The sequence below is a fragment of the Lactuca sativa genome, chromosome 8, assembly GCF_002870075.4.
Source record: "Lactuca sativa cultivar Salinas chromosome 8, Lsat_Salinas_v11, whole genome shotgun sequence".
Classification (NCBI taxonomy): Eukaryota; Viridiplantae; Streptophyta; class Magnoliopsida; order Asterales; family Asteraceae; genus Lactuca; species Lactuca sativa.
In genome coordinates this window covers 175772566-175796165 of record NC_056630.2, presented here as the reverse complement: position 1 = coordinate 175796165, position 23600 = coordinate 175772566, and the positions used below count along the sequence as shown (strand labels likewise).

Here is a 23600-nt window from a genome sequence, read left to right as displayed (position 1 = left end):
GAGTATGTGTCCTTTGCGGGAAGGGAAGAAAGGAAGTGATCACTCATGGGGTCTGTGCTTAACGGAATGAAGAATTTTCGGATCTGTTATGAGATTACGCGTACTATTCTCAGACCTTCTGGATGCAAATTCAATTGGTGACTTACGGTTTGAGTTTTCTTCTCTATACTCCTGTGTTTTTCTTAAGCTGATTCGCTTTAAAGACAAATTTTTGTTTTAGGATAGTTTAAATTTGCGCATTTACTTTCTATTCTCTCCTATGCACAAATTTAGGGGGGGAAATAAAAACAAAACAAAAATTAAAAAATTAAAAAAAATAGAATATCAAAATAATAATATGTTGGTTATGGAATGTGCTTGAGGGAGATGTTTTGGGAAGTGATATGATAATGTGATAACAGGCAACCTGAGTCTGCGTAACGTACCCAAAGTTGAAGGGTCTATGCTCTGGTTTGATGTGCCGGTAGGCACGAAAGATTCTAAATGGACATGACTAGGCAGAATTGAACTTAGGAAATCAAATGACTTGACAAATCTTGATCTAGATAGTTCCGTTTAGCCTGACAATACGACGCTTGGATAGGTTGAGCAGGGAGATTTATATGGGAATCTACTCGTCACAATAATTGAACCCGTACTTGGAATCGTGGCTTAACTTTTCCTCGATGTGCGGATTCTGTCCTTAATTCCGGTTGGATGGGGCGACTGGTAAATTCCGATAAATTAGGTCTGTAGAATATCATTTTCTTTCTTTCCGTCTGTTAGTCATATGTTGTCTCCTTTGCGTGACTTCAAATCCGACCTGGTACACAACATATGCAACTCTATTTCTCTGCAGGTTATATATGTGAAAGACTTCTTATCTGTTAGCCATATGCTGTCTCCTCTGCGCGACTTTTAATCCGACCTGGTACACAGTATATGCAACCTTCTACTTCTCAACCCCTCTGAAGTAATAAGTAATAAGTAATAGAATTATGAATCTATCCTCTCTCTGAATGGTTGTCTACTCACCCGGTGTAAGGAGTACTCTGGAAGTTCTTGATGGCTGGGGCATATTAGGAAGCGAGAAACACGTTCTAGTACACTTAAAATTGAACACATACAGATTGTCTATAGATCTCGCTGCTCAATTTAGGTGGATAACAATATCCATGGTCGTCGTCAGATGAATGGTCCTTAAGATATAGTATCTAAGAAATTAGGATTAGATATAATTTTTAGGAACTTAAGTTCACCTGTCTTGTAACAAATAGTATGTCCTAAATTTGTCACAATTTTTCGTGTTTAAGTGGACAACAATACCGATGATCGACCAGACAAAGATGTGAGTATGAAAGGTACCGATAAGTGGATAAAGGCTGTCTAAAAACTTTGATCCCAAATCTCTCTTGAAGTTAGATATCATTTTTATTTTTGTTAAATTTGTCATAGTTTCTTCTAATTTAAATATTAGGGGAGAATTAAAAATAAAAAAAATCAGAAAAATTCAAAAACAGAAAAAAATCAAAGAAAAATCAGAAAAATTTAAAAATCCAAAAATAGTTTTATTTCTTGTTCAGAAAAATCAAAAATCCAAAAATATTTTTTGTTTCTGTTTTCATTTGTGTGCTAAGTTTTCTTTTAGTTTTTTTTTTGTCTTGAAAAGTGATTTCAGGTATAGATAAGACTCATGGAGTTTGGGTTGAAGATTTCTGAGCCAAAGCCTCGTCTGTGGGCATCGAAGAATTCACATTCGAAGGAGCAAAAAATGAAGATTATTCTTTCGACATTCAATCTGTCAACCCCAGAAGCATGGTGAAGCTGTACTTGAAGATTATGTCACAGATTGCATTGAAGCCTCCTCAATCAATCTGCTGCTATCTTTGTACCTGCTGAAGTGATCCATAAGATTATTTCTCTCCGTTGTTCTCTCTGAAGATTCTCAAGTTAAAAGTGCAATCTTTCAAGAATCTTTTCATCAAGCCTCCTCACCCAATGTGCGTTCAGAGTCAAATCTTGAAGAAAATCCCAACCGCTCGAGATGAAGTCATTCTTGAAGATTCATATGTTCATCTTGATGCTGTGATGAAATTTGAAGATTAATGTTGAAGCCAAGCTCCCAATGAAGATTAACAAGAAAAAGGCAGCTAATTTTTAGGGGGAGTTTGTTGGCCAATTAGAAAAGAAAGCTATAAACCAAGGGGGGCATTGTTGGGTCAAAAATATAGTTTATACTTTGCTTTTCTAGGAAAATATATTTTTATGTAATGTTGTATGTGTTTGCGGTTTGTATGTACGGCCGTACACGTGTGTACGGCCGCACACCCTGTGTACGGCCCACACACAGGGTGTGCAGCTGTACACATGTGTATGGCTGGAGGTCTATATAAATAGAGGAGTGCATGTGGGAGTGTACGGTTAAGAAAAAGGAAAAAGAGAAGGTTACAAGAGAGCATCTTGTAGAGAGAGAAACTTAGAGTGAAGAAGTGTGTGTGTGAGAGAATCTATTGTAAGGAGCATAATTCATATCATCAATACATCATTAGATTCATCTTCATCTTCTTCTCATTCTCTTCTATATTGATCTGACATCATCCAATTGATTGGGATTCCGCACCATCAATTGGATCTGATTGATACACAAGCAGTTTTGGGGACTTACATTTAACGAGGGTCTAGAGTATTTTCTCCTGCAGCAGTGATCCTTAATATCTTCCCGTCTGTGCCAGAGTTCTTTATTATCGGACAGTCCTTTTGAGGTGTCCCATCTCGCCGCACTGGTGACATGTCTGGTTCACACTAGTATTGGTGGTGGGGGTGAGGTGCTTAGTCAGAGTTACATGGACACGGGTGCCCTCCTCGTTACTCCACTTTGAAAATTTCCTTTTAAAGAGTCCGGCTTTATCACCACCCTTGCGGGTAGGGTTGGTCCCTTTGTCAAGGACTTGTGAAATGGGTCGTGCTGGTGCTGAAGGGGCAGGGGTTGCCACTTGCTGCTGTTGCGTGGCGATTCTTTGGAGTCGTTGGCGTTCCTTTCGAGCTCGGCATTTTCGTTTCCTCCTCTCGGTTTTACAACTCTGCATATCCATGACTGTTGCCATTTGTTGGCTTCTTGGATCGGTACGACGATCAGAATTTTCCATTCCTTTGTCAGGGATTGCATTACTAGCGTTGAGGTTTGCAAGGACAGCTGGCACGGCAGCTATTACTGCGGCTTGGAAAGTGGCGGCGGCGATATGAAGGATAGGGGCTTCGTTGTTCGGCTGACTATCTCCGGATGACGACATGATTCTGTAACACGAAAGACAAGGGGTTCGTGAGTGACCAAGGTTGGCTCTGGATTATTTGATTCTGATTAAGAGATGAGTTATTATAGATGAGAACTCAGCTTATACACGTTATGATATAATCAAGATTGGGCCGATAGTAAAATGTGCAATTCTATTTTAGTTTCACATCCCGAAGAGGAAAACAAACTAAGTCAGTAACCTCACATTTTACTGTCTACCCGGTCTTCGTTATATATAACTTGGAAATGTATGAGCGAGGAAATCATACTAATAACCTTCTTACTAACCCTTCATAATTGAACTAGAATTCCTAGTAAGGGCTATCTTTGGACCTAGATGTATTTCAATCATTCACCAATGGAGTAGGAGTATGTTCTCGAAGGTTTGACCTACATCCCTATGATGTAGTCCTGGTATCAAGGTAGGGGTATGAGTATCGGAAAGCCATAACATTGGGGGTCGTTCCTACTAAGTTATCTTTATACTGGAGAGATTCACTCTCCGGCTTTGGAAAGATCTGAGGTCAGTTCAGAACGAAGACTGCGGGAAGAAAGGCTCATGAAGACTTATGGCTAAACACTCTCAATCGAGGTTTTGGGATACGATCTAATCGTATTACTTGCGACGGGAAGAGACAAATTACTTAACATACAATATGAGTAGTGTAACCACTAACTCACTAAAGTGTATTATTTTATGGGTGTATTAGCGCGACAATAACGAGGAAAAGACACTTCTTGGGTTCCATGTATTGGCTCCCTCTGTCTACCTCTTATCCTAGACTGGGACCGGCGTTGGTGTTCTTCAGATAGATACCTAGGGTTCTCTTCTCGTGTAGACATATTGAATTTCTACTTCGTCTTACTTCTGATTATGACTCTGAATGTCACCACTTCATAATGGATGACTGGAAATCTCGGAAGTTCGGGCGAATTTCCCACCGATGTCCCTAAAAGGTATAGGCACTTAGTGGTTTCAATAGTCTCGTCCTGGTTCATTTATTTCCGAACTGGAAATTTTCTTAATGAACTTATTCTGGGTGTGGATCAACTCTTATGTCGAACACTGAAATGGATAAGGTTTTCTACAGGGTTCGTGCGAGAATGGAGATGACTAAAGAATCCTAAGAGATTATTAAAACATTCCACTGGGTGATCCATATCGAGTCCTGCTACAATTACATAGGGTACACAAATTATATATAGCTTAGATCCGATAGGCCTTCGAATATGTGATACTACTCTACATCCACATCCCAATGAGGAAATGGAGGTAGAGCGAAACCACACATTCTTAGTCTATTAGATCCTTATTATACATAACCTTGGGAGTATACCCTTTTGTAATCGTAGGTATATCAATAAGGATTTTTTTAGTTTTTCACACAAGGTTATCTATGGATCCTAAAATACCCCTACGGTATTTTAATTTATTGTTTGATTCTTAACTTCTAAGTATGATTCTGGGATTAATGTGGGTCTTCTAGTATTCCAAAATACTCCCATAGTATTTTTAAACTTTATGTTTGGCTCTAGCATTCCTAGTTGGTAAGTTTCAGACCTGTTGCAACACCACTATCACTCCCAAGCACACGTTCATCGCATCTCGAATAAATGTAGTTGATCAGGTTACATTTATTCCAGCTTACGATTACATAATTGCCCAGGTTTGACGGTAATGCTCAACATCCGAAGACTTTTATTTGTTCTTCTTGTGATACTTTGTTCGGGGGTTCAGATTCTGGATGTTCTTATACTTTGGTAAAATATGGTTATATTTTAAAGTATAATTCTTGGTCAGAGTGATTTATCCCTATGTATTTATAGGCTGTATATCTTTTATGAATTGATATACTGAGCTCACTATAAACAATGCTCTGATACCAATCTGTCACACCCCAAAAACCGGAACGGCGGAAACATTATGGGGTGGATGACGTCATGTCAAGTATCACAACATATGCAGTATAGTAATCAAAGTACAACAACCATTGCATTAATAGTAATAGTTTTATATCGTTTACATTTCATAGCAACATCAAAGTAATACAAGAGATAATATAGATGCAGCTCGGTACTAGGCTGTCTCTGAAATTGCTCCCGGGATGTACCTGTCTATCGATAACCTGAGAATACAAGTTATTTTCAAAGCGAGTATTAGCATTTTTATAATGCTGGTGAGTTCATAAGTATTTAGTGTCATTTGTATAATTACACATTTTTATTCAAAATAACTTTATGAAAGATAGTAGTTTAGAATCTACGGTGTATTAGTGTCCTTTCTAGAAAATCCTTTATTTTCTAAATAAAAGAAGTCTTCTACCAAGACCTGACAGGTTTGTGTTTTAAAGTGAAATTTTCCCCAAAATACTATCCTTACAAAAATACAGTATTAACTTTAAAGGAAAAATAGGAAAAACATAAGTAAAAATACTAGGGGAAAATAACGTATACTTCAGCAGTAATACTGCTGACTAAAAGCAAATGAAAACATAGATTCCATGAGAGTATCGAATAACTGATACGCCTGGCTCAGTCTATTAAAAAGGAAGCACAAAATCCAGACAGTATCAAGGGAACGATACAACTTACAAAATCTAAAACAAAAGGGTGAATATGAACTCAAATGTAACCATGCTGATCAACGATAGAGTATCCGATGACCCTCCAGGTCACGCGTAGAGGTAGTGGCAATAGAGGTAGTGGCATTATGTCACCCATGGGCCTTACCGGCATGGACTGTAGCTGGTAGTCTGGGTGTGGGAGTGTTAGTCCTGTATAGATCTATACACATGATGTTCGCTCTGCTTCTCGGAGACTATGGTTACACGGCGTTGACGTAATAAAGCGTCGTAGAGGAAATAGTGTGTCACATTCTAAAGAAAGAGAGATAGATAGATAGAGAAGTAGAGATAGAGATAAAGATAGAGATAAAATAGAGATAGAGATAGAGATAGAGATAGAGATAGAGATAGAGATAGAGATAGAGATAGAGATAGAGATAGAGATTCCTAACTATTCCTATAATAGTTACTAGGGTCCTAGAGACATGAACAGTAGAAGGATGCCTGCACTACTCAAGGCGATGAATCGACTGAGAGAGAGAGAGAGAGAGCTTTTATGCCCATATATGTATACATGATAGATAATTAATGTTTAAACGACCTTCAGACGGATATCCGATACCCACCAGACCACATCCTAACGAGGAAAAGGAAATAGGGCGAACTAGCCTTCCTAAGTCCTTTAAACATTATTTATATAATTGTACAAATATAGACGTGCATTTAACGAAATAAATACATAGAAGAAACTTTAGTAAAACCTTTATACTTAAGAAATCTACGACATGATGTCATTTTGAAAAGCAAGCTTTAAAAAGGGTTTATATAAAACAATTTTACTGAAGAAAACCTTTAATAAGTTATTACGACTGGATGTCTCTTTAACAAACACATTTTGGAAAACTTTGGATAATATTTTATGATATAAAAAGAGATATTCATACTTTAACAAGATTTGAAAATATGATTTGAAAATCTAAATTTGATTGAAAAAGTTAACATGCAAAAGTCTAGTTTGTTATACAGTTATTAATCATATGCGATTTATCTAATAACTCTACGGTTCAACTTGTATTCCCCCCTATAAAAGTAGTTAAAATCATTTAAAAGGTTAATTCAGGGGTATGAACTCACCTTTGGCTAGTAGATCCGATGGAAGTGTCGGTCGAGTGCTCAGTGTCAAGTGAAGACTTGAACACACTTAATGACCTAGTAACATATGATGACATATGTTTCCATACAATTAGTGATTATAATACTAATTAAACATGTATAAGCATGCTAATGAGCGGGAAAACACTTTGGTCGAGTGCTAGGAGGCTATTGGGTTGCAATAAGGGAGAGTATGGTCTCACTTTGGAGTTTACTCCTCAAATGGTAGTGTCTAGGGGTGTTTACGGTTTTGGTACCATATCCCCCATGATTTTATGACCGTAAACTCATAGGAATGGTGCATTTGTGTGCTTCAAGGCTTCATGCTTCACAAATAAAGGTTCTAGAGTTGATTCAAGGGCTATGGAAGGGATTAGGGCTCAAAATGGACACAATAGGGAGTTTACGGTCCTTGGACAACTCCTTGAGGAGTTTACGGTCGTAAACACATGATTTTAAGGTCGTAAACTCATGTTAGTCCAATTCTTTTGTGCTTTGGTGGTTCTAGGCTACGTAGGCAAGGTTCTAGTTAATTATATGAGCATAGGAAGGTGCTAAAGGCACTTAAACACCTTGGAAAGGTGTTTACGGTCTATGAAGGTGTTCTTGGTGAGTTTACTACCTTAAACACATGAGTTTACGGCCGTAAACTCATTTTTTTCCATGAATCATGTGTTTTGGTGCATCACATGAAGGATTACAAGGCTCTAAGTACTCATGGAAGCTTTTGGAGGTGTTTGAGGGGTAATTTAACACCCAAAAAGGTGTTTATGGTCCTTAAAGATGGGTTTACGGTCCAAGAATATTCTTAGACCGTAAACTCATGTTTACTCCCCATATGTTGAGATTTTGGTGTTCTAAGTCCTTTCATGTAAGCCCCTAAGTCATAACCAAGCACTAGAAGTGGTTTGGAAGGGTTTTTGGGCATCAAAACCCTCTTTCAAGGTGTTTACGGTTTTAGGATGTTCCAAAACCGTAAACTCTTGTTCTTGAGGTTTTTGGATGTTTAAGCCAAGAATTTGCAAGTGTGATAAGCTAAACAACAAGCTAGGAAGGTTAACTTACCGTTTTGAAGCTCGAAGGGGCAATGTTTGACCAAAACCGACTTGTAGAGAGAGAAAGTAGAGAGAGGGTGGAAAAGCTTCAAATGGAGTCCACTCACCTTTATATAGGGGTTGAGTTTGTGGCTCAGTGGAAATTTACCCGATACTGACGTTAAACGGGGCTTTTGGTCGCACCCGATTAAATGGTCGTAATTTGACTTGTTTGAAACTAAAATTTTTCAAGGGGAAAATTGAGGGTGTTTCTAATTTGTTTCAACCCTTGTGAAGTCATAATAAAGTCCAATTTTTAATTAACCTAATCCAAAAGTTTAACGGACAATTTAATAAAGCGGGTTTTATTAACGGAATAAGGGTTAAAATGACGGGATAAATTTCGGGTTGTCACACAAATGGTCCCTATAATTTCAAAAATGTTGATGTTTGGTCCTTATTGCTCACTCCGTCATCTTTTGTCTGTTAACTAAATGACATTTTTGTCATTTCACTACCACAATGACCATTTATGAAGTTTTTCCTTAGTTTTTTAAAAAAGAAAAAATGTATGTTTATTTAATATACAAAGGGACTCTCTCTTACTCTCTTATTTTCTCTCTCTCTCTCTCTCTCTCTCTCTCTCTCTCTCTCGTTACTGGTTATTTCACTATCACTTTTCAAATCCACATATCTTCTAATAAAGATTCATATTTTTTTTGAAGAACCCTTCTAAAAAATCAAATCAATCAAGATGATGTCAGTTATGTGGATAATGCTCTAAAAGACATGACAATTGTTATGAAACAACAAAATCGAGCAGAAGAAGTCATTGAAGCTATTAAGTCATTACAAAGAAGATACTCAGATCAAGCTCAAGAGTCTCTTGATAACATCCTTTTAGATCTCTACAAGGTTAGATTCGAAAAACAAATCATTTTCTTTTCTTTTTCTTCCCTTAAAGTTGTTGATTTGATTCAAAATCGAATTTAAATATGTAGAGATGTGGATGGTTGGATGACCACATAGGATTATTAAGACATGAATTGTTCTTAATCCAATAAGGAATGGCATTCAATGGGAAACGAACCAAAACCACAAGATCTCAAGGGAAGAAATTCCATGTGTCTTCGGAGGCAACTCGACTAAATGTAAGAACTTCGTTTGACTTTGATTTTGACTTTGTATTGGAAATTCAATCTGAATTTTGTTTTTTGTTTTAAAGGGGAATTTGGGTTGGCGTTGATGCAATAGGACAACTACATTGAAGCAGAAGACGCATACATGAGAGCTTTAGTGATAGCGCCTGACAACAACAAGAAATGTAATTTAGGGATTTGTATGATGAAACAAGGGAGACCCGGAGAAGCTAAGGGTACTTTAAGGTTAGTGAAACCTGCGGTGATGGATGGGCCACGTAGGGTGGATTCACATCTCAAAGCGTACAAAGAGCATAACAAATGTTACATGATTTGGAATCGAAGATGATAAATAGCGACAAAGACAGAGTTGAACATAGGAAATAGTTCGATGCTTTCTTGGGTTCTTCTGCACTTTGGTAACCTCAAACTTTCAAAGAACATTTATCTAGTGTACTTGTTTCAAACACAAAACCCAAAGATGGTGTTGTGAAGGTTCTAAAGATCTTAATTGAGACGAGGGGGTGTGCCAATGGAGAGAGAGAGAGAGAGAGAGAGGACTCTTTGTATATTAAATAATTATATTTTATTTTTTCTTCTTTTTTTAAAAAAAGTAAGGAAAAACTTCATAAATGGTCTCTATGGTAGTGAAATAACAAAAACGCCCTTCAGTTAGCAGACAAAAGATCACGGAGTGAGCACTAAGGACCGAACATCAAAAGTTTTGAAACCACAGGGACCATCTGTGAGATTTTTTAAACTTAGAGACTAAACTTTAGATATTGGAATACCACGGGGACCATTTATGAAGTTTTCTCTAATGAAAAACATAGATATTTTCTAAGCTAGTTTTTCATTTAATAAAAAAAAGAATACATTAATTGAAAAAATGATAATTAGAAAAATAAAAGACAAAAAAAACATAAAAATTCCAAACATAAAAAATATACTCCATATTCATATATCTTGCTTGAACATATTCTTTCATTGTGGGAAAAATCTCCAATATTCGCTCTTGTAGTCGTCAACTTTCATTTTTAACATCTCCAAATTGTTTTTCGTTTAAAACAATGTTTGCGTGTCTACCATTCTTTGCTCCACCTGAGTCAGCACCACCGCCTTGTTCTCTTGTACTTAAACATATCCATTAATTTTTTTCTCCAAAATGATCGATACTCTAGAACTCGAACTAGAAGCCACATTTCTTTCTCTATTTCTTCTTATTGGTCGACGAAGAGGTTTTTCATCTTCAAGAGCTACCGACTCATCATTGATGTCGATGTGTGTTCGACCATCCAATTGTTGTGAACTTTCTTCAACATTTCTTGGACGCTTTGAACCGAAAGAAGTCCGTTAGTTCGGTTAATACAAGTTATTTAGATTTTGAAGCATCCTTCAACTTTAGACAAGGTTTGAGAGATGGAAAGGCTTTGGCGGTTGCCATTCTTTTTTATATTGTTTCATGTCCGCGTTAAACACATCGAAATTGTTTGCCCCATTTTTGTGTGGCTTGTTTAAATTGTTGTAGATTCTATCGAATTTGGTACATTATAACCTCAAATCGGGCCACTATGAACTAATTTTGTTGGGATTTTGACTTTTACCTCCGATTAAACCATAGAGCATGGTCCAAACATTTATCCAAAAAATAAGTAGATGTTTGATCATCTTAGTGTATAAGGTCTTGGGAGGTTGAAACTCATGCTTGTATTAAATTCTTTTCTTCCTCTTTTATCTAATTTGCCTTTTCATTTTGATTGGTTTGAGTGGTAACCGTGGGGTTTTTTTTCTATTTTTGGAGGGGGTGGTGGTGAAGGTTGTGTTTCGACTACAAAATCGAGTGAATCAGTGAATCTGGTGCTTGGGTTTATGAAGTTTGTGGTTGTAGGGGTTGTGGTTGTGGTTGTGGTTGGAAAGGTTGTTGGTATATGAAAATGGATTATACTTGCTGTGGAAAAGGTTGTTGGTAGGGTGGGAAAGGATGATAAGATTGTTGAAAATTTTAAGTTTGTTGGATAGGGGAACAACCTTGGAGCAAATTCATAAAACCAACTTTAGGTGATTCCATGTCCAGGTATTGGTGATGAGTTTCATCTAACGTAAAAGTGTTATCGGGCTTGTTGTTTCGATAGTTTGGTAGGTTGTTTTGATCGGGATCCAAGGTTTTTCGAATTTAAAATAATACAAATGTGTGTATGTGAATAAAGGAAGATAATTGTGTGAAAAATATGGTTGTATTATAAAATGAAAAATTCAAAACTAACCGTTGAAATAGTTAGGCAGAAGAGTCAAACGCCCAAAGCCTTTAATTGGCTATTATGTGACAACTCGAAATTTCTATCTTGTACAACCGTTCAATTCAATCAAAATGAGACTCATTTCTGTTATATTTTGGCATTGTTTGAAGTCTGTTTGAGTGTTCTAAGCCTAGTACCTTCAAAGTTAGGGTTTAGAATTTTTGCTCATAAAGTTCATCATTATTCAAAAGGGCCAAACACTCCTTCAACAGGAGTGTACGGCCGTACACTTGGGTGTACGGCCGTACACCCCCTTCTAGCCGCACACTCTCACATATATTGTCACACCCCCAAACCAGAATGGCAGAAACATTCGGGGGTGGATGACTTCACGTAGTATCACAACCATTGAATATTGTAAAGAAAGTAACACAACCATCACATATATAATGAAAACGTTTGTTGTTGCGTTATACATATTAGCAAAAGAATATTACAATGAGATGATAAATGTTCAATAACAAAACATCCTTAGTGTTCCCTTCGCCAAAAGCTGGTGGTTACCTGTATTACTGATTCCCTGAGAAATACAAGTGTTTTCGAAAAAGTGTCAACAATTAAGTTGGTGAGTTCATAAGTGTTTTGCATTGAAAAGTATGTCCTTTTTTATAGTAAATCGATGAACGAGGTTTTCAGAAAATCCAATATTTTCTATAAATGATTTGAAAAGTTTCCCGTGTTGGAGTGCGTTTGTGTTTTCCATACTTGAATAATAGTGATGAAATTTGTATTAACAATAAGATGGAAAACTGAAATGCATATATGAATCTCGTAAATCAAACTTGTTTTTATACTTTTATGTGAGTTTTATAACCATGCTATTGACACTGATGGCCTGTAACAACGTTCTTCAGGCGTTGGAACTGTTATGACATTTGTCACCCCAGGCCCGCCGGCCTAGCTGTAGCTAACAACTTAGGTGTGGGATTGTCAATCCCGTATAGATCTATACACAAGTATCACGATCTCTCTCCAAGATATTATGGTATATAATACAGGACTTGAAATGCATACATACGAGTACGTTGAAGTTTAAATGTCTCACATTACTTGGTATAAACAGATTTACGATAATAAAGACTTTACTTCTTTTGAAAACATTTCATTTGTCGAGATGTATATGTAAAATGTATGAATCACTTGAATACTACACTCATTATAGTTTCTCAAAAGTATGTTCCCATTTGGTAATAACAACTTGGTGATAATATAGCCCTTTAAACATAAAGTTATTTTAGTATCAAAACCCTATAAAAACGATAATTATGTTTATAAAATAATACTTTGATTTGTAATGTACTTGCATTCCCCCACCCCCTTAAAACGTGAAAAGAATTGAAAAGTAGGGGTATGAACTCACCCGTTAAGTTTGAAGAGAGAGGCTAGGGTTGAGCAGAACTTCGACCGCGGGTGGTTGCGTCGTCGGGCTCTTCGGGGATCTCTGCAGCGTAAATCTTTCGTCGGGGCTCGAGTGCGGAAACCAAGGTAAGAAAATGGCCTCTGGAGCTAGGAGAATGGCTGAGAAATGGTGAAGGTGTGCAAAAACTCGAAGCTTATGCCTTCTATTTATAGGGCTGGAAACCCCCGTACGCTGCGCGTAATCTTGGAGTACGCGGGGCGTAATATGGCGTCATGGCTTACGACTCGGGTCTAGCTAAGCGTAGCTTGGGCGGGCCGATGGGACTCGACTCTGGGTCTAGTACGTGGGGCGTACTCCCAGAGTATGCGGGGCGTAATCCCTTCTTCCGACTTCTAAATTCCATAACTTTCGCATACGAGCTCCGTTTTTCGCGTTCTTTATATCCACGCGTAGGTGAGATTATGCTCTACAACTTTCATTTAGACTCCGTCGGCTAGTTTTGACTTTATTTTTAATGATATATTTTTAATAGGCCGGGCCTCCTAAAGTTCGTTAAAAATTCATAGGTTCTTTATTCGACGTCGGTTTTCGTTTGTCTTTTTATTTTTTTATTACCACTGAGGAGATCTTCAACTTCCGTTTAGGTGGCGATAGCTAAATAACACTCGATCTTCAATCCGAGTTTTTAGCCCTCTACTACTGTTACGAAACTTTGAAAATCCGTAACTTCTTCACACGAGGTCCAATTTGGGCGATCTTTTTATGCACGCTCACCTTTCAACGAGATCTACGACTTTTGTTTAGATACTTAAGGAAAAATGCATTTTATTGAGATTCTACTTTTTACGTCAAATAATGTTTTAATGTCGTGTCGTAAATATACGAGTGGTTATAATTTCTTCAATATAACCCGGTTTTGAGCGTTCTTTATGTTTTTGGAAACCTTGGCATGATATCTAATATTTGATGCATCCCAACTTAGATACTTGAACACTTTATTTTCGAGGTTAATTTCGTTGTACTTAGCTTTCGAGTGTTACAATGCTTTTGAAAAATATAGGGTTGTCACATCATCCCCCTGTTAAGGGAATTTCGTCCCGAAATTTAATCTAAGATAGTGTTTACAGTTTTAGGAAAAAGATGCGGGTACTTTTGTTTCATCTGATCCTCGCGTTCCTAGGTGTATTCAGGTCCTCGCTTGGCGTTCCAGCGGACCTTTACAATGGGTATGCGGCTTTGTTTAGTCCTTTTGATTTCTCGATCCATGATCTCTACTGGTTCCTCCACAAATTGAAGGTTTTCATTTATTGCAATTTCGTCTAGAGGGACGACAAGGGTCTCGTCGGATAAGCACTTCTTCAGATTCGATAGGTGAAAGGTAGGGTGTACGTTGTGGAGTTCCTGAGGTAGTCTAAGTTTGTAGGCCACTGGACCGATCCTGGCAAGGATCTCGAATGGTCCGATGTATCTAGGGTTCAGTTTTCCACGTTTTCTGAAGCGTATTAAACCTTTCCAAGGTGAGACTTTGAGTAGGACATGGTCTCCAACTTGGAATTCCAAGGGTTTGCGTCTCTTATCTGCGTAACTCTTTTGTCTATCCCTTGATGCTTTTAGACGTTCTCGGATTTGAACAATCTTCTCCGTAGTCTCCCTTATGATTTCTGGTCCAGTGAGCGTGTTGTCAGTTGCTTGTCCTTTTGCTAGTTGCGTGTCCCCCACTTCGGCCCAGCACAAAGGTGACCTGCATTTGCGGCCATAGAGGGCTTCGAACGGGGCAGCTTTGATACTGGTGTGGTAGCTATTGTTGTATGAGAACTCGACCAATGGTAGATGTGTATCCCATGCTTTTCCAAAATCGATTACGCAAGCTCTCAGCATGTCTTCTAGGGTTTGTATAGTTCTTTCGCTCTGGCCGTCGGTTTGTGGGTGATAAGCGGTACTCACGTCTAGCCTTGTCCCCAAAGCTCTTTGTAGCGACTGCCAGAACCTTGAGGTGAATCTACTATCTCGGTCCGAGATAATGGATATGGGCACACCATGCAGTCGTACAATTTCTCTGAGGTATGTCCTTGTTAACTTCTCCAATTTATCCGTCTCCTTGATCGGTAGGAAATGCGTTGACTTAGTTAACCTGTCGACAATTACCCAAATGGTGTCGAGTCCGCTTGTTGTCTTGGGTAATTTTGTTATGAAATCCATGGTTATCCGCTCCCACTTCCATTCGGATATTTCTGGTTGTTGTAATAAACCCGAGGGCTTCTGATATTCCACCTTGACTTCGGCACATGTCAGGCATTTGCTCACGTAGGTAGCAATTTCGGCTTTCATGTTTTGCCACCAGTACAACTTCTTGAGATCGAGATACATCTTATCGGAGCCGGGATGTATGGAGTATCGTGTTTTATGGGCTTCGTCCATAACGATTTCTCTGAATCCACCAAACTTCAGTATCCAAATTCGATCCATGAAATAACGAATTCCGTTGTTCTTGGTCTCAAGGTTCTTATCCATTCCCCTTAGGGCTTCTCCTGTCACGTTTTCGGATTTCAAGGCTTCTACATGGGCTTCCTTGATTTGCGTGGACAGGTGTGAATGGATCGTCATAGTTAGGGACTTCACCTGGCGACCTGAGTACTCCTTCCGACTGAGTGCATCAGCCACTACATTAGCTTTTCCAGGGTGGTATCGAATTTCGCACTCGTAATCACTTAGTAGTTCTACCCATCGTCTTTGTCTCATGTTGAGTTCCTTCTGATTGAGGATATGTTGGAGGCTTTTATGATCAGTGAAGATGGTACATTTTGTGCCGTAGAGATAGTGTCTCCATATCTTCAGAGCGAAGACGACTGCTCCTAGCTCAAGATCATGCGTTGTGTAGTTAACTTCGTGCGTCTTTAGTTGTCTTGAGGCGTAGGCGATGACCTTCCCTCTTTGCATTAAGACACACCCAAGTCCTTGGTTTGATGCATCACAATAGACCACGAAGTCCTCCGTTCCCTCTGGCAAGGTTAGGATGGGCGCACTACATAAGGCTCGCTTTAGTGTCTGAAATGCGTTGTCTTGTTTTTCTCCCCAGTCGAAGGTCACATTCTTCTGGGTTAGGGTGGTAAGTGGCTTGGCAATCTTTGAAAAGTTCGGTATGAATCTTCGGTAATATCCGGTGAGTCCCAAAAATTGCCGGATTTCTTTAGGGGCTCTTTGAGTAGTCCAATTATCTATTGCCTTTATCTTGGAAGCGTCCACGTGTATTCCTTCTTTGCTTACAACATGTCCTAGGAAATCCACTTCCCGAATCCAAAATTCGCATTTGGAAAATTTTGCGTAAAGTTTCTCTGCCCTTAATGTTTCCAGTACTTGGCGGAGATGTTTGCTGTGTTCTTCTTGGCTTCTTGAATAGATGAGTATATCATCTATGAAGACGATCACGAATTTATCCAGGAAGGGACGACATACTCGGTTCATCAAGTCCATGAACACTGCTGGAGCATTCGTCAATCCGAAGGGCATTACTACAAATTCGTAGTGACCATAACGTGTTCGGAAAGCCGTTTTAGGGATGTCTCCCTCCAGTACTCGTAGTTGGTGATAACCAGACCTTAGATCGATCTTTGAGAAGTAACTTGCTCCCTGTAGTTGGTCGAATAGATCGTCTATGCGCGGTAAGGGATATCGGTTCTTGATCGTGAGTTTGTTCAGTTCCCGATAATCGATGCACATGCGAAAGGATCCGTCCTTCTTTTTCACGAATAGGACTGGCGCTCCCCATGGTGAGAAGCTCGGTCTGATGAATCCCTTGCTCAGCAGCTCGTTTAATTGACTGGATAGTTCCTGCATCTCTGCTGGGGCTAAATGGTAAGGTGACTTTGCTACAGGGGTAGCTCCGGGGATTAAGTCGATTCTGAATTCGATTTGACGTTCCGGTGGGATTCCTGGAAGATCTTCTGGAAAGATGTCTGGGAAATTGCAGACTTCCGGAATGTCTTTAATGTTTTTCGATTCTCGTTTCTTGTCTACTACGTGAGCTAGAAAGGCATGATATTCCTTACGAAGATACTTTTGTGCTTTAATACAGGAAATGATTTGTAAACTTGAACTAGGTTAAGAGTTTCACCGTTTGGCAGATTTAGGCGAACAGCCCTTTCGTGGCAAAGGATATCGGCATGGTGAAGGCTCAACCAGTCCATACCGATGATGACATCGAAACTTCTTATGGAAATGGGCATAAGATCGACTCGAAACAAGCGCTCGTTTAAATTTAGTGTGCACCCTACGTACAAATCGTTTGCGTTTTCTGTTTTACCGTTTGCCATTTCTACAGTGAATATTTTATTGAGTGCTTGGGGTTTTTGATTAAGTAGGTGTTTGAATTTATGACTCACAAAACTTCTCTCCGCACCGCAGTCAAAAAGTATGCATGCATAAGTGTTGTTGAGTAGGAACGTACCCGTAACCACCGTCGGGTCTGCTATTGCTTCATTCTGTCCTACTGCCAGCACTCTCCCCACACCGCCAATATTCCTTTCCTTGGGACAATTCCTCCTGAAGTGTCCAGTCTCTCCGCACCCATAACACGCCCGGCTTACTCCAGTGCCAGAAACTTGAGTGATTGGTCGTGCCGGTGCTTTACAGAAACAGGCTGTATGCCCTTTCCTGTCACAGTTCCTGTAGTGCATCTCATGACAAATACCAGGGTGATGGTAGTTGCACTTGCTGCACTTGGGCAGATTCCCTGCATATGGTTTTGTTGGTGCATAGGTAGCAGGAGTTGTGGTGGGGGTAGTAGCAGCATGAACTACAACCATTTGTTTCTTTGAAGGTTCTTGCGAAGTTTGCCCCTTCTTTTTGTTCCAAAATTTCTTCTTGTTGTTGTTGGCATTGATTTCATTGTTGCTGTTCCCTTTGGTTGGTTCAGCCATAATCGCCGCGACTCCTTGACAGACACCATGATCAACAAGAGATTGCGCTAGTTCCTTGGCGCTGGCGAAAGTCAAGGGTCTGGAAGCTAGCACACTTCCTCGAAGTTGGGGTGATAGTCCCCAGATGTATCTCTCGACCTTTTGGCTCTCCAGGGTTAACATTCCTGGGCAAAGTGTTATTAAGTCACTGAACCTGTTGGTGTAACCTGCTATGTCCGAACCTACCATCGAAAGGTTCCACAGTTCCTATTCAAGCTTCTGAATCTCGCCTCTTGGGCAGTATTCTCGAAGGAGCATTCTTTTCAGGTTTTCCCAACCCATGGAGTTTGCCACCACCAGGGTTAGTGTCTTGACGTGGCCGTTCCACCATGTCAGGGCGCGTTCGGAGAAAGTAAAAGCGGCGAACTTTACTTTGCTTTCTTCAGGACATGCACAGATTTCGAATACAGCTTCTGTTTTCTCTATCCATTGAGATAGAGCCAATACTCCCCCAGTCCCGTAAAAGGGAATAGGTTTTCCGTTGGTGAAGTCTTTGTAAGTGCATACCCCTGAACGGCTTTGACCTTGGCCATTTGTAAAACTGTTTGTTCCTCCTCCCGATATGTTGTTGCTTATTTGTGCCATTGCTGCAGTTACAGCAGCGGTTACAGCAGTCTGGAACATAACGGTGTCCATAATTTGAGGAGGTGGTGGAGGTGGTGTTGAAGTTGAGTTTCTGCGTGTTGATCTACGAGGAGGCATGTTCTGGTAGAGAAAAATAAGAATGAATACTATAAGTTTCTAATGTTTTGACAATCGTGTGTTAGTTGTATCTTGTAATTTGTTTTGACTTTAGTTTATGGTTTCAAGGTAGGCATAGAAATTTAAAACTCGAAATTTTTGAGAGGTATATAAGAAATACTTCATATTCATATATATAGGTCACACCTGAGGTGTGTTACATTACATATCTTGTTCGGGAAAATTTGACCCTCCTAGAGGTCTCCGATTGTAGATACAAAAGGGAAATAAGGGAAAAACTTTTATCCGAAATCCTAATCTATAACAAAATTGTTGGGCATCGAACAAGCTCTACTTGCGGCGTTTGGAGCTAGACTCGGCATCTGACCGTTTGACTCCCATTAGTCGCCTCTCGAGATCTGCTTGTTGCTCCTTCATTTCTCTTATTTCTGCCAGAGCCGTTATCATTTGGTTTTGAAGTGTTCCCGTGTAGATTTGGGTATTCTCGTGTAGTCCTTCCAGACGGCGGATGTCAGCGGCGTTACCTTGGGTAGCAGCATTGATTTCGCGAACTCTGGCTGCTTGTTGGACCGCCTGGTAGTTCTGGTTAGCTATAGCGTTCACGACGACAGGAAGTGCTCGATCAGCTGAGCCTCCCCCACTGACGTTGTAAAAATCCCGACACATGCCGAATGGAGGGCGTACACCTTGCTGGCGGCTCCAGTAGTAGAGGTGGCTTCCCCAGATGGGGATGGGTCCCGGTTGATCTGGTCTGATTACGGGAGGATGAGGGATGGGAGGGTCGTACACTTCTGGCTCGGAGTCTGTCCCGCTAGAAATCTCCACGATCTCTTCGTCGACTTCGAACTCCTCTCCGACTTCGACTTCGAATTCTTCCTCGACCTCTTCTTCGATTTCCTCCGGGTCTTCCTCCGGGTCTTCTTCTATCCAACCGCCGTTGCCTTGGTTTGGGTAGTAGGGATCTCCTGGTAAATGGAATCCGGCCATTTGTCTGTACTAGGATAGACGTATGAGAACGTTATAAGAAAAGAAATTTCTATTTAACGACTTATTATTATTATTATTATTATTATTATTATTTTTTTCTGTACAACTATTTTTAATAATACTTCTATACTATTTGGCGAAACTAAAATAATTTTGTATTTGGTAAGTTTTCGGCTTGTTGTCCACTACGACCATTCCTCGACGTACGTTGGTCAAATCCAGGATAAATATAGTTGATCAGGCTATATTTATTCTCGACTTGATTACATACCCCGGGGCTCAATCGTAGTGTCGTAACTTGCCTTAATACTTTTTAGTAAAACTTGTTATGATACGAGATTAATGCATGCTTGTAAAAATGTATATCTTTAAAAGAATGTATTTTGTTCATGAAAATGTTTCATCATAGAGCTTTTGGTTCCCTTTGCATTTATAGTTTGTATATCGTATGTGGTTCGATATACTTAGTTCACTATAAACAATGCTCTGATACCAATCTGTCACACCCCCAAACCAGAATGGCGGAAACATTCGGGGGTGGATGACTTCACGTAGTATCACAACCATTGAATATTGTAGAGAAAGTAACACAACCATCACATATATAATGAAAACGTTTGTTGTTGCGTTATACATATTAGCAAAAGAATATTACAATGAGATGATAAATGTTCAATAACAAAACATCCTTAGTGTTCCCTTCGCCAAAAGCTGGTGGTTACCTGTATTACTGATTCCCTGAGAAATACAAGTGTTTTCGAAAAAGTGTCAACAATTAAGTTGGTGAGTTCATAAGTGTTTTGCATTGAAAAGTATGTCCTTTTTGATAGTAAATCGATGAACGAGGTTTTCAGAAAATCCAATATTTTCTATAAATGATTTGAAAAGTTTCCCGTGTTGGAGTGTGTTTGTGTTTTCCATACTTGAATAAAAGTGATGAAATTTGTATTAACAATAAGATGGAAAACTGAAATGCATATATGAATCTCGTAAATCAAACTTGTTTTTATACTTTTATGTGAGTTTTATAACCATGCTATTGACACTGATGGCCTGTAACAACGTTCTTCAGGCGTTGGAACTGTTATGACATTTGTCACCCCAGGCCCGCTGGCCTAGCTGTAGCTAACAGCTTAGGTGTGGGATTGTCAATCCCGTATAGATCTATACACAAGTATCACGCTCTCTCTCCAAGAGATTATGATATATAATATAGGACTTGAAATGCATACATACGAGTACGTTGAAGTTTAAATGTCTCACATTACTTGGTATAAACAGATTTACGATAATAAAGACTTTACTTCTTTTGAAAACATTTCATTTGTCGAGATGTATATGTAAAATGTATGAATCACTTGAATACTACACTCATTATAGTTTCTCAAAAGTATGTTCCCATTTGGTAATAACAACTTGGTGATATAATAGCCCTTTAAACATAAAGTTATTTTAGTATCAAAACCCTATAAAAACGATAATTATGTTTATAAAATGATACTTTGATTTGTAATGTAGTTGTATTTCCCCCCCCCCCCCTAAAACGTGAAAAGAATTGAAAAGTAGGGGTATGAACTCACCCGTTAAGTTTGAAGAGAGAGGCTAGGGTTGAGCAGAACTTCGACCGCGGATGGTTGCGTCGTCGGGCTCTTCGGGGATCTCTGCAGCGTAAATCTTTCGTCGGGGCTCGAGTGCGGAAACCAAGGTAAGAAAATGGTCTCTGGAGCTGGGAGAATGGCTGAGAAATGGTGAAGGTGTGCAAAAACTCGAAGCTTATGCCTTCTATTTATAGGGCTGGAAACCCCCGTACGCTGTGCGTAATCTTGGAGTACGCGGGGCGTAATATGGCGTCATGGCTTACGACTCGGGTCTAGCTAAGCGTAGCTTGGGCGGGCCGATAGGACTCGACTCTGGGTCTAGTACGCGGGGCGTACTCCCAGAGTACGCGGGGCGTAATCCCTGCTTCCGACTTCTAAATTCCGTAACTTTCGCGTACGAGCTCCGTTTTTCGCGTTCTTTATATCCACGCGTAGGTGAGATTATGCTCTACAACTTTCATTTAGACTCCGTCGGCTAGTTTTGACTTTATTTTTAATGATATATTTTTAATAGGTCGGGCCTCCTAAAGTTCGTTAAAAATTCATAGGTTCTTTATTCGACGTCGGTTTTTGTTTGTCTTTTTATTGTTTTATTACCACTGAGGAGATCTTCAACTTCCGTTTAGGTGGTGATAGCTAAATAACACTCGATCTTCAATCCGAGTTTTTAGCCCTCTACTACTGTTACGAAACTTTGAAAATCCGTAACTTCTTCACACGAGGTCCAATTTGGGCGATCTTTTTATGCACGCTCACCTTTCAACGAGATCTACGACTTTTGTTTAGATACTTAAGGCAAAATGCATTTTATTGAGATTCTACTTTTTACGTCAAATAATGTTTTAACGTCGTGTCGTAAATATACGAGTGGTTATAATTTCTTCAATATAACCCGGTTTTGAGCGTTCTTTATGTTTTTGGAAACCTTGGCATGATATCTAATATTTGATGCATCCCAACTTAGATACTTGAACACTTTATTTTCGAGGTTAATTTCGTTGTACTTAGCTTTCGAGTGTTACAATGCTTTTGAAAAATATAGGGTTGTCACATCATCCCCCTGTTAAGGGAATTTCGTCCCGAAATTTAATCTAAGATAGTGTTTACAGTTTTAGGAAAAAGATGCGGGTACTTTTGTTTCATCTGATCCTCGCGTTCCCAGGTGTATTCAGGTCCTCGCTTGGTGTTCCAGCGAACCTTTACAATGGGTATGCGGCTTTGTTTAGTCCTTTTGATTTCTCGATCCATGATCTCTACTGGTTCCTCCACAAATTGAAGGTTTTCATTTATTGCAATTTCGTGTAGAGGGACGACAAGGGTCTCGTCGGATAAGCACTTCTTCAGATTCGATACGTGAAAGGTAGGGTGTACGTTGTGGAGTTCCTGAGGTAGTCTAAGTTTGTAGGCCACTGGACCGATCCTGGCAAGGATCTCGAATGGTCTGATGTATCAAGGGTTCAGTTTTCCACGTTTTCCGAAGTGTATTAAACCTTTCCAAGGTGAGACTTTGAGTAGGACATGGTCTCCAACTTGGAATTCCAAGGGTTTACGTCTCTTATCTGCGTAACTCTTTTGTCTATCCCTTGATGCTTTTAGACGTTCTCGGATTTGAACAATCTTCTCCATAGTCTCCCTTATGATTTATGGTCCAGTGAGCGTGTTGTCAGTTGCTTGTCCTTTTGCTAGTTGCGTGTCCCCCACTTCGGCCCAGCACAAAGGTGACCTACATTTGCGGCCATAGAGGGCTTCGAACGGGGCAGCTTTGATACTGGTGTGGTAGCTATTGTTGTATGAGAACACGACCAATGGTAGATGTGTATCCCATGCTTTTCCAAAATCGATTATGCAAGCTCTCAGCATGTCTTCTAGGGTTTGTATAGTTCTTTCGCTCTGGCCGTCGGTTTGTTGGTGATAAGCGGTACTCACGTCTAGCCTTGTCCCCAAAGCTCTTTGTAGCGACTGCCAGAACCTTGAGGTGAATCTACTATCTCGGTCCGAGATAATGGATATGGGCACACCATGCAGTCGTACAATTTCTCTGAGGTATGTCCTTGTTAACTTCTCCAATTTATCCGTCTCCTTGATCGGTAGGAAATGCGTTGACTTAGTTAACCTGTCGACAATTACCCAAATGGTGTCGAGTCCGCTTGTTGTCTTGGGTAATTTTGTTATGAAATCCATGGTTATCCGCTCCCACTTCCATTCGGGTATTTCTGGTTGTTGTAATAAACCCGAGGGCTTCTGATATTCCACCTTGACTTCGGCACATGTCAGGCATTTGCTCACGTAGGTAGCAATTTCGGCTTTCATGTTTTGCCACCAGTACAACTTCTTGAGATCGAGATACATCTTATCGGAGCCGGGATGTATGGAGTATCGTGTTTTATGGGCTTCGTCCATAACGATTTCTCTGAATCCACCAAACTTCGGTATCCAAATTCGATCCATGAAATAACGAATTCCGTTGTTCTTGGTCTCAAGGTTCTTATCCATTCCCCTTAGGGCTTCTCCTGTCACGTTTTCGGATTTCAAGGCTTCTAC

General features: G+C 39.7%; 1 pseudogene; it reads left to right on the top strand.

Moving 5' to 3' along the window:
* Positions 1-6063: 6063 nt before the first annotated feature.
* Positions 6064-23600, top strand: part of LOC111920623 (protein POLLENLESS 3-LIKE 2-like) — a 61205-nt pseudogene continuing 43668 nt past the window's right edge.